Consider the following 17,294-nt stretch of genomic DNA (forward strand, 5'->3'; position numbering starts at 1 on the left):
AACTGGAGCCCTCTTAACACTCAAAGAATAATGTTGATGTCATGACGAGGCTACTGATTCTTCGCACTCCGGACAAGTCATTCCTTGATCCACCGCGCAATTCTTTCCCCACCCAACCCCATCCCCGCAAATAAAGAGATCTCCATACAGAGAAGCCCTCGGGTACCCCCTCCTCCTCTACCTCCAGCGGCTGCCGCTTTCTCCTCCCTCGGGCTCTGAGGTGGGGGCTCCAGAAGGTCCTGGGCAATCCCGAGCCCCGGCGGGGCTTGTTTTGCCCGTGCAGGATAGCTCTGGCCAGCCGCTTCCTTTCTCAGTTTGTCCAAACTGGAGCGCTCCAGGGTACCCGGGAGCCGATGAGGGAGCCGGGGTGGCGACGTCGCCGCCGCCGCCGCCTCTGGTATGTCAGGGGCCGGGATTGTATTTCGAAAGATCCGCCATTTTCACCTCGTCATCACCATCACAGCTCAGCAGCTTCCCCGACAGCCAGAGCCCGGGCCGCCGCCGTCGCCGCCACCAGTAACCTCCCCCTTCCTCCTCCTCCCCTCCCCGCCCGCCCCTCCCGGGAGGCGCACACCCACATATCCGGGGAAGCCTCCCGCCGCCCCGCCAACCTTCAAATGCACACGGGCCGTGCAAGTGTACACGGGCTACGCCGAGACCTTTCACCCCCAGGCGGGGACGCCAAAGGAAGTCGCGCCACCTGCGGGGTCCCAGGTCCGGCATATTTTTGTTTGGAAGAGCAAAAGCCATGCAGAAGGTGGCACAAGGACAATAAAGAACCCAAACTCTTTCATTTTCAGAGCAGCAACTTGAAAGAGATGGTGGAATGCGCTTCATTCACTGTGGCTATCCCAGGCACTAAAAACATTATTGTGAAGACCCTTGATGTTATTGACCAACTTTGACATTTTACCCCACCCACAGAACTACTTTGACAGGATGAGCTATTTCCATATGCATGTTTGACCTTTGACACCTTTGTCAATTACAGGCAGTAATCCTCATGCAGATGAGGTGATCAAAACGCCTAATTTTTACAAATAAAGTTCTGAGCTATATTCCTTTCCAACAATTTTATCTGGTCATTTCTGTCCATGAACACTGTGACTTCCAATCTGTCATCGGTTTAAGACGTCAAAGCGCAACTAGATTTAAAATGTACTTAACTAATTGTAGAAACATTCATGAATGATCAATTTCTAAAATATTGAAAATATAACTCGAAGTTAAAATTCTTTGCCAAATGTTTTTAGGATCTAAGTAATCAAATTAAAAAAAAAATCTGCTGCTGATATATTTGTTCAATATGGTGAAAATAAACATCTTGCTTCAGAACAAGACGACCCTAGAGTTACTAGGTAGGTAAGAGTTACCAGCTCTTGTCATCAGTCAGCTGAATAAGTAAACAAAAGAGAACACAAGTTAATTCTTAATCATCTAAAAAATAACAAAATATAAGCTGCAAGGCTTCTAATGAGACCAGTATCAAAAAAATAAAAAAGGAAACTGGCTGCCATTTCAGAAAGCGTTAACCATTCAAAAGCTGAATTCTTTATCATTCAACCGCAACATAAGCTCTAAAAGATCTATCTGAAATGGGCAAAATTAATTTCAAGGTTGCGAACAGGGCCACTCTACTATCCAAGTTAGTGTAAGAAGAATAAGGTTGAAACTGAAAAAGTCACTTCATTTCCCTACCTTGTTTCAATGACAACTTCACATAAAAGACGGTAGATTCAGCCTTTAGCAAAGGCTGTCTACCACCCACCCCAATGGCTGTTTTTATATGCAGACTGCCAGATGCTGAGCGTGTAAAGTGTTCTCAATATCTTCATCCTTAAACTTTATTTCCCCACTGACTGCCCCGTCCATCCGCACTCTGCTTGGTTGTTTACCGTTGTTGGCCAAGCTAAGTCCCTGCCCGCTCCCTTCCCCCGTGCACATCGGGAACATTATGACATTTGGCTGGTGGGCTTCGCGAGGAAAACGGACACGCACGAACGAGAGCCCGTACAAAGGGGCGTAGGAAGAACGCGGCGGCGGGCAGCAGGGAGAGGAGGGACTGGCACAAAATGACACAGCAGCAAAACCGGTTCCCAGAAACCCGGGGCCGCCACGGCTGGCTTCTTGGGGCGCGCAGCGTGCGTGTCAACAGCCGTGGGAGCCCTTCCTCCAGACCGCCGAGCAGGCAGCCGGCCGAGCGCTGGCCCTGCCGAGTGACAGCCACCCTCCCGGGAGCCGGCGGGAAGAGGCCGAGCCCAGAGGATCCTCCGCCCCCCGCGGCCCAGGGAAGGGGCGCGGCGGACCCCGCCTGAGGGTTCCCGCTCCCTGCCAAGGCCCACCGGCCGGGGATCCCGGAGGGAGCGGTCCAGCGCTCTCCGCCCACGCAGCCAATGGCAGCGGGGGCCGGTTCCCCTTTCCCGCCCGCCCGCCCGCCCAGAAGACCCCATCCCAGAGGCTGACACTCACCAAAGTCGGCGGCGCCGCCGCCTCCTGGTCGCGCGGCGCTCCCCGGGCTCCCAGCAGCCGCGGCGGCGGCGGCGCCTCCGAGACACAGACCAGGGTTTGTTCAAAATCACGCGCCCAGCGCCATTCCACCGCCGCATCCCATAATACGCCGGGCCCTCCCCGGCCCGCGCGCCCCTCTCTGCCCGCCCCTGCGCTCCGCACCCCGCCCCACGGCCGGCTTCCTTCGCTCCGCCTCTTCCGCGGCGCCTCGCCTCGCCCCTTGGCAACCTGAGCGCGCGTCATTCCGCCAAGCTCCGCCTGGGCGCTGCGGCTCCACGTGACTCCGAGTGGCGCCCCGTCAAAGCGATCGCACGGAATGTTCCATCGGACTGAGGCTGGTTGGGGGAGGACCCGCGTCGCGCTGCGGGTGGGAGAGGCCGTCCCTTCGTCTAGCTTTCCTTGTTAGGGAGTACGGACTGTAGGTGCGATTTCCAGCGTATCCTGCTCTTTGATGTGCTTGAGTGAGGAGGTGATAAGTAGTCACAAATGACAAGTCACTGTGTTTTTTAGGCACTAATTTTGCAAGGGTCGCTAAAAAGCCTCAGGGAGATCATTGAGAGTTAAACTTATTTTAATAGAGACCTTTTGCTTTTCTTTTTTTTTTATTTCTTTTTTTTCTGAGACCTTTTGCTTTTCTTAGAACACACAGCTAAGACTAACACAGTCAAATTATTTGTATTTAATCACCTTTTTTTTCCCGCGATTTATATATCCAAATACGGAGTCGAATGAACAGACACTGAGAGATTATTCTGAGATAAAAAAGAGAGAGATTATTTTGAGAGATTATTAACTGCTGTGTGTGAGACAAGAACTACATATATGAAACAATAGAAAATACAAGAGTGTAAATGTAAGATGGTGTGGTACAGTGTATAATTTGCTAATGGAGCGCGGAGGACATAAGGTCAGCCTGAGAGACTAGCTAGGGAACACAATGGAGGAGGCGAAACAGTGAAGTGGAAGCAGCAATCACTTTGGAATCAAGCAGTACTACTATTTAGTGGCACCTCCGTTTATTAGTGTATAACGTTTATTTTCCTATCCAGCAAATAAAAATAACGAAACTTCCCAGGATTCTGATGGTTAAATAAAATGAAGGGTGTTAAGCAGGTACACCATCTCTGCCTGAAATGTTAGTTCCCTTGTGTCATAATCATCAACACCCAGTACCAGCCCAAACTCTAATGGAATTTAACAAGGCAAACGTCATGAAATTAGCAAAGCCTTGAAAATGGGCGGTCTGTGACATGTGCAAGGAATGTGATAAAGTTGAATGGTAAAAAGGCTTTGTTGGAGATCAACATTGTGAACCCACATTATGAGGAACCTCGAGAGCTAGTGTGAGAAATCCTCACTGTAAAATGATTGATGGTACTGTTAGGGCACCTCTGGAAGAAGAGAGTGAGATGGAGTACCCCAAACTGGCTGGATTTTAGAGAGACCAAAAAAATCTCAAAAAAGGGAGAAACGTTCCCAGTTTATTCCACAAGGCAGCATAACTCTCATACTAAAACCCAAGGCAAACAGTACCCAAAAGAGAGAATGGAAATTTCCTTTCTCACTAGGATTTTATTATGAAGGCAAAATTGAGTATTTAGATGTTATTGATCTGGTGCAGTGGCTCACATCTGTAATCCCAGGATTTTGGGAGGCCAAGGCAGGAGGATGGGTTGAGGCCAGGAGTTTGAGACCTGCCTGGTCATAGTGAGACTCCATCTCTACAAAAACATACTTAAAAATGAAAAGAATTTGGCTGGGCGTGGTGACTTACTCCTATAATCCCAGCACTTTGGGAGGCCAAGGCAGGCGGATCACAGGATCAGGATTCCCAGACCAGCCTGACCAACATGGTGAAACCCCGTCTCTACTAAAAATACAAAAAGTAGCTGGGCGTGGTGGTGCACAACTGTAGTCCCAGCTACACAGGAGGCTGAAGCAGGAGAATCGCTTGAACTGGGAGGCGGAGGTTGCAGTGAGCTGAGATTACGCCACTGTACTCCAGCCTGGGTGACAGAGTGAGACTCCATCTCTAAATAAATAAATTAAATAAATAAAAGATATTAGACCGGTCGTGGCAGCTCACGCTTGTAATCCCAGCATTTTGGGGGGCCAAGGTGGGCAGATCACTCAACATCGGGAGTTCAAGATCAGCCTGACCAACATGGAGAACCCCCCGACTCTACTAAAAATACAAAATCAGTCGGGCGTGGTGGTGCATGCCTGTAATCCCAGCTACTCCGGGGCTGAGGCAGGAGAATGGCTTGAACTCAGGAGGTAGAGGTTATGGTGAGTCAAGATTTCGCCACTGTAATCCAGACTGGGCAACAAAAGCAAAACTCCATCTCAAAAAATCATCATCATCATCGTTATCATCATCATCAAGAGTTCTTTTTTCTGTTTTTGTTTTGTTTTTTGAGTCTTGCTCTGGCCCAGGCTAAAAGGCAGTGGTGAGATCTCGGCCAACTGCAACTTCCATCTCCCAGGTTCACGCTATTCTCCTGCCTCAGGCAAAGGCCCAAATTGCTGGGATAATAGGGGCCACCACACCCGGCTAATTTTTTTATTTTATTTTATTTTTTGTATTGTATTTTTAGTAGAGACAGGGTTTTACCATGTTGGCCAGGTTGGTCACGAACTCCTGACCTATTTGATCCACCCACCTCAGCCTTCCAAAGTGTTGGGATTATAGGTGTGAGCCACCTTATCCAGGCTCACAAAGAGTTCATTTTAAGAGCCCTTATTAAAAATAATCCTGAAAACTTCGAAGTGTTATAGTAAATTCCTATCCTGGCCCTCCACTTAATAGCTCTGTGAACTTGGGCAATTTACTTTCCTCTTGTGTCTTAGTGTCCTTATCTGTAAATTGAGAATAATGCATACATCATAAGATTATTGTCAAAATTAATGAGGTAATATGTGTAAAACACTGAGAACAGTGCCTGGCATATAGTAAACACTCAATGTCTGAAAGCTATTAATAATCAAAACTAAATACAGTCTAAATCTAATCTAATGTTTTATTTTTTCAAATAAATCATTTTAGGTCAGATGCAATGGCTCATGTGCATAATCCCAGCAGTTTGGGAAGCTGAGGTGGAAGGATAGCTTGAAGCCAGGAGTTCAAAACCAGCCTGGTCAACCAGGCGCAGTGGCTCACATCTGTAATCCCAGCACTTTGGGAAGTGGAAAGAGTGGATCACCTTAGGTCAGGAGTTCAAGACCAACCTGGCCAACATGGTGAAACCTCCAGCTCTACTAAAAATACAAAAATTAGCTAGGCGTGATGGCACACGCCTGTAATCTCAGCTACTAGGGAGGCTGAGGCAGGAGAGTCACTTGAACCCGGGAGGCAGAGGTTGCAGTGAGCTGAGATTCCCCACTGCACTCCAGCCTGGCAACAGAGTAAAACTCCATCTCAAAAGAATAAATAAATAAAATAAGCGTGGTCAGGCCAGGCGCAGTGGCTCACGCCTGTAGTCCCAGCACTTTGGGAGGTCGAGACAGGCAGATCTCGAGGTCAGGAGATCGAGACCATCCTGACCAACATGGTGAACCCCATCTCTACTAAAAATACAAAAGTTGTTTGGGGGTGATGGTATCCACTTGTAGTCCCAGCCACTCTGGAGCCTGAGGCAAGAATAACTTGAACCCGGGAGGCAAAGTTTGCAGTGAACTGAGATCATGCCACTGCACTCCAGCCTGGTGACAGAGCAAGACTCTGTATAAAACAAACAAACAAACAGCAACAACAACAACAAAAATCCTGGTCAGCATAGCAAGACTTCATCTCTGCAAAATAAAAATTTAAAAAGTGGTTGGGCATGGTGAAACACACCGGTAGTCCCAGCTACTTGGGGGCTGAGAAAAAGGATTACTTGAGCCCAGCAGCTTAAGATTGCAGTGAGCGATAATTGCACCACAACACTCCAGTCTGGGCAACAGCGAGACCCTGTCTCAAAACAAAAACAAAAACCTCTGCTATTCAAACATCTATTTCAGAAGAAACTCTGTGCTTTACATTTGCATGATGGTGTTTCCAGATGAACTATAAACACTTATTCAGCAAGTATTTGTTGATTATTTGCTGGATCCCAAGGACTGTGCAAGGCACTGAAAATAAAGTGATGAAGAAGACAGCACAATTCTGTCCAGTAGAACATTCTGCAATGGTGGAACTATTTGGCACTATCTGATACCGTAGCCGCTAGCCACATGTGGCTATCAAGCAACTGAAATGTGGCTAGCGTGGCCAAAGGAACTGACTTTTTCTTTTTAATTGCCATTAATTTAATTTTTTTCTTTTGAGACAGTTTTGCTCTTGTTGCAAGAGGGATCTCGGCTCACTGTAACCTCCGTCTCCTGGGTTCAGGCGATTCTCCTGCCTCAGCCTCCCAAGTAGCTGGGATTACAGGCATGCATCACCGTACCCGGCTAATTTTTTGTATTTTTAGTAGGGACGGGGTTTCTCCATTTTGGTCAGGCTGGTCTTGAACTCCTGACATCAGGTGATCCACCTGCCTTGGCCTCCCAAAGTGCTGAGATTACAGGCGTGAGCCACCCCGTCCAGCTAATTTAAATTTAAATAGCCATATGTGGCCGGAGTGGTGGTTTATGCTCGTAATTTCAGTACTTTGGGAGGCTGAGGCTGGAGGATCACTTGAGCCCAGGAGTTCAAGACCAGCAACATAGTGAGAAACCCTCTCTACAAAAAAAGTGATATAAAAAAATTGGCCAGGCATGGTGGCATATGCCTAAAGTCCTAGCTCCTTGGGAGGCTGAGGTGGGAGGATCGATTGATCCCAGGAGTTACAGTGAGCCTTGATCACACCATTGTACTCCAGCCTGGAAGAAAAAAATAAATAAATAGCCACATGTGCTAATTACTACAGTATTATTGGAGAGTTCTAGAAGATGTGCCAGACAATAAGTAAAAAAATAAATCAGAGCTTATCTGGCAATAGCATCAAAAATTAAAATAAATAAATAAAAAGAAAAAAATTAGAGCTTTTTAAATATTAATATGAAAAAAAACAGGAGTATGGAGATATGAGTCCGGTAGAATCATCAGGAAAAAAAACCAAAACTGTATTACTGGGTGTCTATTATGTGCCAGGTATACTACTAAGAAGACAGCATACACTAACAAAATTTTCTTAAAATAGATTAGTTTTCAAAAGATTATTCAGAAGGTCCTTTGTTCATGGGTTCATTGTTCATAAATCCCAGATGTACAAGCAATTAACATGCATATGTAAGAGTAATTATCACCTTTATTTCTTTTTCATTATCACATAACTCTTTTTACAACAGGCCCATAATTTCTTACCAACGATTTCAAAATCCAAGATGTTTTGAAAACTAAAAGGTTTCTGAAAGCTTTTGGCAAGCTTATTTATTAGGAAAGCCTGGCCCAATATAACATAAGACATTAATATTCTTTATTCCATTTAATGTCATATTCACATATGTCAGTGTAGAAATCTCGGTGTGTTTAATTGTGGGATTTGATTATGACCAAAGGGATTGGAAGGAACTCTCTGGGGTGCTGGGAATATTCTTGACCCTGATTGTGGTTGTACAAAGGTATACAATGGCCTAAACTCATTGGGTATACTTAAAATTGATGCATTTTAGCATATGCAAATTATATCCCATTAAAATTGGTTTTAAGAGAAAAAAATGAGAACCTTAAAATGATTTGCACATTATCTTCTCTAAAATCCAAAATATTTTAAATTCCAAAGCACATTTGGACCCAAGGGTTTTGAATAAGGGAATATAGACTGGTATCACTTTGAACATACCCCAAGTTTTTTGCTTTGTATAATATAATGTGATTAGTATTGTCAAGCCACCCAAAAAATTAAATCAACCACTAGGATAATCTGTTGATGGCAGGCAAGATTCATTTGCTTTTCCTCTCACAATGAGATTTCTTTGTCTATATAATAGAGGTTTTTTTTGCCTTTTTGATTAGAAGGATAGAAGTAGGCTGGGTGCAGTGGCTCACACCTGTAATCCTAGCACTTTGGGAGGCCAAGGTGGGTAGATCACAAGGTTAGGAGCTTGAGACCAGACTGACCAACATGGTGAAATCTCGTCTCTACTAAAAATATAAAAATTAGCAGGTGTGGTGGTGCACACCTGTAGTCCTAGCTACTCAGGAGGCTGAGGCAGGAGAATCACTTAAACCCCGGAGGCACAGGTTGCACTGAGCCAAGATCGTGCCACTGCACTCCAGCCTAGGCGACAGAGCAAGACTCTGTCTCAAAAAAAAAATGGATAGAAGTGAAGTAGAGGATTCTCTATAATGTTCTGATGTACTTGTGCTGCTAGGCATATAACCACTCCTGTGGTTAGGAGTGGGTCCCCTTGAAGGAAGTAGATATGGTTAACGTCAGTCATCCTGAGAAAAGAGAAGCACATTTTAAGATATGATATGCGAGCTCAGACTGAGAGAGGAAAATGGTTGCTCTCTCTAGGGCTTGGTCTTCTGGACCTGGACGCCAAGTATTTAATGTGTTTGAAGGAATGTACCCATTTTTTTGTTTGTTTGCTTTTTGGGACAGAGTTTTGCTCCTGTTGCCCAGGCTGGAATGCAATGGTACAATCTCGGCTTACTGCAACCTCTGCCTCTCAGGTTCAAGCCATTCTCCTGCCTCAGCCTCCAGAGTAGCTGGGACTACAGGTGCACACCACCATGCCTGGCTAATTTTTGTATTTTTAGTAGAGATGGGGTTTCACCATGTTGGCCAGGTTGGTCTCGAACTCCTAACCTCAGGTGATCCATCTGCCTCGGCCTCCCAAAGTGCTGAGATTACAGGCAGGAGCCATCACATCCAGCCCTTTTTTTTTTTTTTCAGTTTGCTTATCAGCTGACTTGATAATGTGCCCACCTTTTTACTCAGCAGGAGAAGATATCTGCCCCTAATGAGACTGGAAACTAGGTAGAGGTTTTATTACAAAACACCTTAAAATTCTTCATGGCTTATAAACACAAGCGTTTATTTTTTTCATGAATTGGCTAAGTTCACATATCTAGGCTAGGCTCAGGTAGGCCAGGTTAGAACCTAGATTTATGGTTGTGTTCCACATATCTCAATTCTGGGGCCTAAGCTGTTAGGGCATTAGCAACCTGGGATGTACTTTCTTCTAGTGGCTCCTAGGAACATAGGACTGAATGGAAACATGATGTCCTTTTTTCTTTATTTTTATATTTTGAGACAGAGTCTTGCTCTGTCAATCAGGCTGGAGTGCAGTGGTACAATCTCTGCTCACTGCAATCTCTACCTCCTGGATTCAAGCGATTCTTCTGCCTCAGCCTGCTGAGTAGCTGGGACTACAGGCATGCATCACCATGCCCAGCTGATATTTGTATTTTTTTGTAGAGACAGGGTTTCACCCTGTTGGCCAGACTGGTCTTGAACTCCTGTCCTCAAGCAATCCACTCACTGCCTCGGCCTCCCAAAAGTGCTGGGATTACAGGCGTGAGCCACTGAGCCTGGCCAATGATGTCCTTTTTAAGGCTACCCCATCCCCAACCAGCTGGTGCACTGTAACTTCAGTCCACATTACATTGGCCAAAACAAGTCCTATGTACAAAGTCTAACATCAATGAGGTGGAAAAAATATATTCTTTCTACTCTAGTGAAAGGTACTGCAAAGGTACATGGCAAAGGTATAGATGTATAATTCTAGCACAGAGAGGAAATAAAGATTTGGGAGCAATGATCCAAACTACAAGAGACAACTGTAAAGACCCCTTGGATGTGTAGCAGGATAGGAGAGGATTACAGTATTTTAGCATCTTAGATTTTCCATGAAAACACCCTTTTCTTTGACATAGACAAGTGACAGGTCTTATGTATATGACTTCTTATACATAAGAAATTAATGCCTATATAGCATTAACTTTCTTATCCAATCAAACCACTGCTCTTGGCTCCTCCAGTGTAAAAATTCTGGGGCCTGGAACTCACAAAGCTACCCACAAAACTCTCTGCTACATAATTGTAACTTACTCTTTACTTACTCTTTTTTTTTTTTTTTTTTTTTTTTAAAGAGACGAGGTCTCTTAAATGTTGCCCAGACTGGAGTTCAGTGGCTATTCACAGGCGCGATCCCACTACTGATCACCAGAGTTTTGACCTGCTCCATATCTGACCTGAGCCGGTTCACCCGTCCTTAGGCAACCTGGCGGTCCCTCACTCCCAGGAGGTCACCATATTGATGCCATACTTAGAGTGGACATGGGATCGGCATGATGCACTATAGCCCAGAACTCCTAGACTCAAGAGATCCTCCAGCCTCAGCCTCCAGAGTAGCTGGGATTACAGGCACCCGCCTCCACGCCTGGCGTTACTTACTGTCCATAGTAACTAGGCTGCTTTCAGCTGCAAGTCACACACACAAAAAGAAGTCCTTATACTTTATATCTCATAAAACGAATAGCATAGAGATAGGCTTTTCTAAGTGCCACAGAGAAAAGATGTCATCAAAGACATTGATTTCCTTTGCATGCCACCATCCTCGAGGTTTTGCCTTTGTTCTCAGGCCTTCTCTTTCGTGGTTGTCATCTAATATCATACAAAGAAATACTACACACAGCCAGGCGCGGTGGCTCATGCCTGTAATCCTAGCACTTTGGGAGGCCGAGACGGACAGATTACTTGAGCTCAGGAGTTTGAGACCAGCCTGGGCAACATGGTGAAACCCCATTTCTACTAAAATACAAAAAATCAGTTGGGCATGGTGGCAGTCACCTGTAATCCCAGCTACTCAGGAGGTGAGGCATGAGAATTGCTTGAACCTGGGAGGTGGAGGTTGCAGTGAGCTGAGATCATGCCATTGCATCCAGCCTGGGCAACAAAGCAAACCTTGTCTCAAAAAAAAAAAAAAAAAAGAAAAAGAAAAAGAAAATAGTGCTCACAATACACAGATATCAGCCTCAGAGGAAGAGTATTCTTCCATGTGCTTCTTTCCATAAGGAAGTTAAACTTGTTCCCCAGAATGCTTACCATCATGATATGCTGCTCAGACCTGGGCCATATATGTGTTCTTAAACCATTCACTAGCCAAAAAAAATGGCTCAAAGCAGTGGTCAGCAAAGGAAGGCCCACAGGCCAAAGCCAGCTCCTTGCCTATTTTTGTCCAGACTGTAAGCTAAGAATGTATGTGTTTTACATTTTTAAAGGATTATAGAGGAAAAAGCAATAGCAGCAACTGCTGCAGCTGCAGCAGCACTAAAGGGACCATATGTGGCCTAAATAAAAATTTTAGATTTTTGTCCAACGCATAAGGTAAGAACATTTTTGGTTTTGATTTTTAGATTTTAAAAGGATTGTAGAAGGGAAAGCAGCAGCAGCCACGGCGACCACATGTGCCCTAAAGTCTACATTTTTTATTTGGCCCTTTTTAGAAAAAGTTTACAGTCTCTGGCATAGGCTATTATGATTCACCTGGAAGGTGAGGAAAGGCCATTACCAGCATTGGATCAGCCACATCATATATGTGTAATTACCTTTTGCTTTCCCTAACTGTTGAGGAAAATCTTAACCACTGCTCAACGATCCTGTTTGATATGGTTAGGCTTTGTGCCCCCATCCAAATCTCTCTTGAATTGTAATCCCCATAATCCCCATGTGTCAAGGGAGAGACCAGGTGGAGGTAATTGAATCATGGGGGCAGTTCCCCCACGCTGTTCTCATAATAGTGAGTGAGTTCTCACAAGATCTGATGGTTTTATAAGAGGCTCTTCCCCATTTGCTCGGCACTTCTCCTTGTTGCCACCTTGTGAAGTAGGTGCCTTGCTTCCCCTTTGCCCTTTGCCATGATTTGTAATTTTCTTGAGGTCTCCCTAGTCATGCTGAACTGAGTCAATGACACTTCTTTCCTTTATAAATTACCCAGTGTCAGTCATTAGAGAAATACAAATGAAAACCACAATGAGACACCGTCTCACACCAGTTAGAGTGGCAATCATTAAAAAGTCTGGAAACAACAGATGCTGGAGAGGATGTGGAGAAATAGGAATGCTTTTACACTGTTGGTGGGAGTGTAAATTAGTTCAACTATTGTGGAAGACAGTGTGGCAATTCCTCAAAGATCTAGAACAGAAATATCATTTGACTCAGCCATCCATTACTGGGTATATACCCAGAGGATTATAAATCATTCTACCATAAAGACACATGCATATGTATGTTTATTGTAGCACTGTTTACAATGGCAAAGACTTGGGACCAACCCAAATGCCCATCAATGATAGACTGGATTAAGAAAATGTGGCACATATACACCATGGAATACTAGGCAGTAATAAAAAAGAATGAGTTCATGTCCTTTGCAGGGACATGGATGAAGCTGGAAACCATCATCCTCAGCAAACTAACATAGGAACAGAAAACCAAACACCACATATTCTCACTCATAAGTGGGAGCTGAACAATGAAAGCACATGGACACAGGGAGGGGATCATCACATACCGGGGCCTGTTGGGGGATGGGGGGCAAGGGGAGGGAGAGCATTCAGACAAATACCTAATACATTTGAAGCTTAAAACCTAGATGATGGGTTGAAAGGGTCAGCAAACCACCATAGCACATGTATAGCTGTGTAACAAAACTGCACATTCAGCACATGTATCCCAGACTTAAAGTATAAATAAATAAATAAATAAATAATAAATAAATTGCCCATTCTCAGGCAGTTCTTTATAGCAGTATGAAAATGGACTAATATGCTGTTATTTACTGCTGCTCAGGTAAATTAAAGGAAGAGTTAATGTCCACATGTGTGTCAGAATGTTATGGGAGAGCTGTGGCCATTAGTTTCTGTTTATGGGAGCAATCATGTTTAAGTGAAGAATCCCCAAATGGAAGAGCCATCTCAAGGGAGAATCATCAGAATATAAGGTCCAGGAGCCTTCCCTTCCACTGCCAGCAGGACACTCCCTTACCTTCTGAGGTGCATAATTCGTGACCAGAAGTCTGTTTTAATTCCTCTGTAAGTAATGTGCCTTTTTTTTTTTTCTGGCTGCCTTTAAGATTTTCTTTTAGGCAAATCTTAAATCTTTACACAGTGACTCACACCTGTAATCCCAGCACTTTGGGAAGCTGAGGCAGGTGGATCACTTGAGGACAAGAGTTTGAGACCAGCCTGGCCAGCATAGTAATCTCTATTAAAAATACAAAAATTAGATGAGTGTGGTGGTGGGCACCTGTAATCCCAGCTACCCAGGAGGCTGAGGCAGGAGAATCTCTTGAACCTGGGAGGCAGAGGCTGCAGTGAGCCGAGATCATGCCATTGCACTCCAGTCCCTGTGAAAAGAGCAAGATTCCATCACACACACACACACACACACACACACATACACACACACTAGCTGGGTGTGGTGGTACACATCTGTAGTCCTGGCTACCCAGGAGACTGAGGCAGGGAGATTGCTTGAGCCCAGGAGTTTGAGGCTGCAGTGAGCTAAGGTGCCACTGCATTCCTGCCTGGGAAAAAGAGTGAGGTTCTCTCTTAGAAAAAAAAAACACATTTTTTACTTATCTTTGGTTTTCAGCAATTTATATATTATGTGCCTATGTGTGTGTGTATGTTTCATTTTTTTTGGAGGTTCTATGAGATTTCTAGATGTGGTTTGATATCTTTCATATTTTTTGGATAATATTTGCTACTTAAAATATTTTTTTTTTGGCATAATTCTTTCTCTTTTCCTTCTTAGATCCCAATTATATGTATGTTGGGTCATTTTGTTCCACACCTCTTGAAGATACTTTCTTTCTTAATGTGACTTAGCGTTGCTATAAAGAAATACCTGAGGCTGGGTAGTTTATAAAGAAAAAAGGCTTATATGGCTCACAGTTCTGCATATTGAATAAGAAGCATGGCAACAGCATATGCTCCAGGTGAGAGCTGCAGGCTGCTTCCACTTATGGAAGAAAGGGGAGGGAAGCCGTCATGTGCAGAGATCACATGGCAAGAGGAGAAGCAAGAGACTGAAGGTGGGAGTTACCAAGCTCTTTTTAACAACCAGCTGTAATGGGAACTACTAGAGCAAGAACTCACTCATTACCATGAGGACAACACCAAGCCATTCATGAAGAATCTGTTCCCATTAGGCCCGCCCTTCAACAATGGAGATCAAATTTCAACATGAAGTTTGAAGGGGTCAAATATCCAAACCACGGCACTCTCCCTTCTCCATCCGCTCCCACTTTTTTTTTTTTTTTTTAACTTTAGTTCATTTAGTTTGGGCTCTTTCTAGTGACTTGTCTTTAAGTTCCCTGATTCTTTACTTGGCTGTGTTAAGTTTACTCTTGAGCGCACTAAAAACATTTGTCTCTGTGGATCAGTCTTTTTATTTTTAGCATTTCCTTTTTAAATTTTCTTTTCATTTCTACCTTCTGTTCTAATTCCTCATCTGTTCATTCATGTAGTATACATTTTCTTTCTTTCTTTTTTTTTTTTTTGACAAGCTCTCACTCTGTTGCCCAGTGTGCAACACTGTACTGGAGTACAGTGGCGCAATTATGGCTCACTGCATCCTTGAACTTTCTGGGCCCAGAGGGTCCTCTCACCTTAGCCTTCCAAGTAGCTGGGACTACAGGCACGTGCCACTACACTGGCTAAATTTTTTGTGTGTACTTTTGTAGAAATGGGGTTTCACCATGTTTCCCAGGTTGGTCTCAAACTCCTGAGCTCAAGCAATTTACCTGCCTCAGCCTCCCAAAGTGCTAGAATTACAGGTGTAGGCCACTGTGCCTGGCCTACATTTTCTATTGAAACTTTAACACAGTAAACATAATTATCTTAAAGTCCCTGTTGCATAGTTCCAACATCTTTATTTTTTATTTTTAGAGAAGGGTCTCACGCTGTTGCCCAGGCTGGAGTGCAGTGGCATGATCACAGCTCACTGCAGCCTCAACCTCCTGGGCTCAAGCTGTCCTTCTACCTTAGCCTCCCAAGTAGCTGAGACTACAGGCTATGTCACCACGCCTGGCTAATTTTTGTATTTTTTGTAGAGACAGAGTCTTTCCACATTGCCCAGGCTGGTCTCCACCACCTGAGCTCAAGCAATCCACCTGCTTCAGCCTCCCAAAGTGCTGGGATTACTGGCATGAGAAAAATACTTGGGACATCTAAGTAAAAAGAGTAAGTGATTTATAAGAGAAAGAAAATTGAGTGCAGTAGCTCATGACTATAATCCCAGCACTTTGGGAAGCTGAGGTGGGAGGGCTGCGTGAGCCCAAGAGTTCAAGGCTAGCCTGGGCAACACAGCAAGACCCTATCCTTAGAAAAAATTTAAAGAATTAGCCAGGTGTATGGCCAACGTGCCTGTAGTCACAGCTACTCGGAAGGCTAAGGCGGGAGGACTGCTTGAGACCAAGAATTCAAGGCTGCAGTGACTATGATCATGGCACTGCACTCATATAATGCTATTGTTTAAATGTTTATCCCCTCTGAAACTCATATTGAAAGGTAATTCCAAATGTGGCATTATTGAGAGGTAGGCCTTTAAGAGGTTACTGGGATCATGAGGGGTCTATCCTCATGAATGGATTAATATATTAATGGGTTAATGCCTGGGTGACAGAGCAAGACTCAGTCTTTTTTGTTTGTTTTTTTGTTTTGAGAAGGAGTCTCACTGGCCCAGGCTGGAGTGCAGTGGTGAGACCCTGGTGTACTGCAACCTCTGTCTCCTGGGTTCAAGTGATTCCCTTGCCTGAGCCTCCCGAGTAGCTGGATTACCACCAGGCTCATGCCACCATGCCCAGTTAATTGTATTTTTTTTTTAGTAGAGACGCGGTTTCACCGTGTTAGGCAGGATGGTCTCTATCTCCTGACCTCATGATCTGCCCACCTTAGCCTCCCAAAGTGCTGGGATTACAGGCGTGAGCCACCTTGTCCAGCCAGACCCTGTCTCTTAAAAAACAGAGAGAAAGAGAGAGAGAGAGAGAGAGAGAGAGAGAATTAGAATTAGACTCTCATCAGATATTTCTCAGTGATGCTTTATGCCAAAAAATGAAGCACCACACTTAAGATTCTTAAGAAAAGTGAATCTAAGTTTATTATATCTAACAAAACTGATACAAATATAAAAGGCACAAATGTTACCAACATTCAAGAACATGCAAAGAATATGGATTCTGAGTCCTTCCTGAATAACCTGTTAAAGAACTAACTTCTTTAATAGACAACCAAAGACTAGAGATATATCAACAAAAGAGCTGATGCTGAATATTCAATATATAGTACTTACTGAACTAAGAATACATGAAGATTAGACAGGCGCAGTGGCTCATGCCTGTAATCCCAGCACTCTGGGAGGCCAAGGTGGGTGGATCACGAGGTCAAGAGATCAAAACCATCCTGGCCAAGATGGTGAAATGCTGTCTCTACTAAAAATTTAAAAGTTAGCTGGGCGTGGTGGCGTGTGCCTATAATCCCAGCTGCTCAGGAGGCTGAGGCATGAGAATCACTTGAACCTGGGAGATGGAGGTTGCAGTGAGCCGAGATCATGCCATGGCACTCCAGCCTGCCGACAGAGCGAGACTCCATCTCAAAAAAAAAAAAAAAAAGAGGCCGGGCATAGTGGCTTACACCTGTAATCCAAACACTTTGGAGGCCAAGGCGGGCAGATCACCTGAGGTCGGGAACGCAAGACCAGCCTGACCAACATGGTGAAACCCTGTCTTCTAAAAAATAAATAAATAAATAAAAGAAAAGAAAAGAAAAAAGAAAAAAAAGAATACATGAAGATTAAAAGGAAGAAAAT

General features: G+C 44.4%; 1 protein-coding gene across 5 annotated transcripts in view; it reads right to left on the bottom strand.

The window, feature by feature from the left end:
• Positions 1 to 2,486, bottom strand: part of LIN54 (lin-54 DREAM MuvB core complex component) — a 92,927-nt gene extending 90,441 nt beyond the window's left edge. For 2 of the 5 annotated variants that reach the window (XM_012447027.2, XM_012447024.2), the window contains exon 1: positions 182 to 434. The gene's annotated coding sequence lies outside the window, so the exon portion shown is untranslated. Of the gene's footprint in view, positions 1 to 181; positions 435 to 2,469 lie in introns of those variants that run through there. The other 3 variants (XM_012447026.2, XM_021669616.2, XM_012447028.2) reach the window with 2 other exon arrangements.
• Positions 2,487 to 17,294: the final 14,808 nt, after the last annotated feature.

The sequence above is a fragment of the Aotus nancymaae genome, unplaced genomic scaffold (genome assembly GCF_030222135.1).
Source record: "Aotus nancymaae isolate 86718 unplaced genomic scaffold, 86718_ANA_hifiasm-v0.15.2.pri h1tg000006l, whole genome shotgun sequence".
NCBI classification, from domain to species: Eukaryota; Metazoa; Chordata; class Mammalia; order Primates; family Aotidae; genus Aotus; species Aotus nancymaae.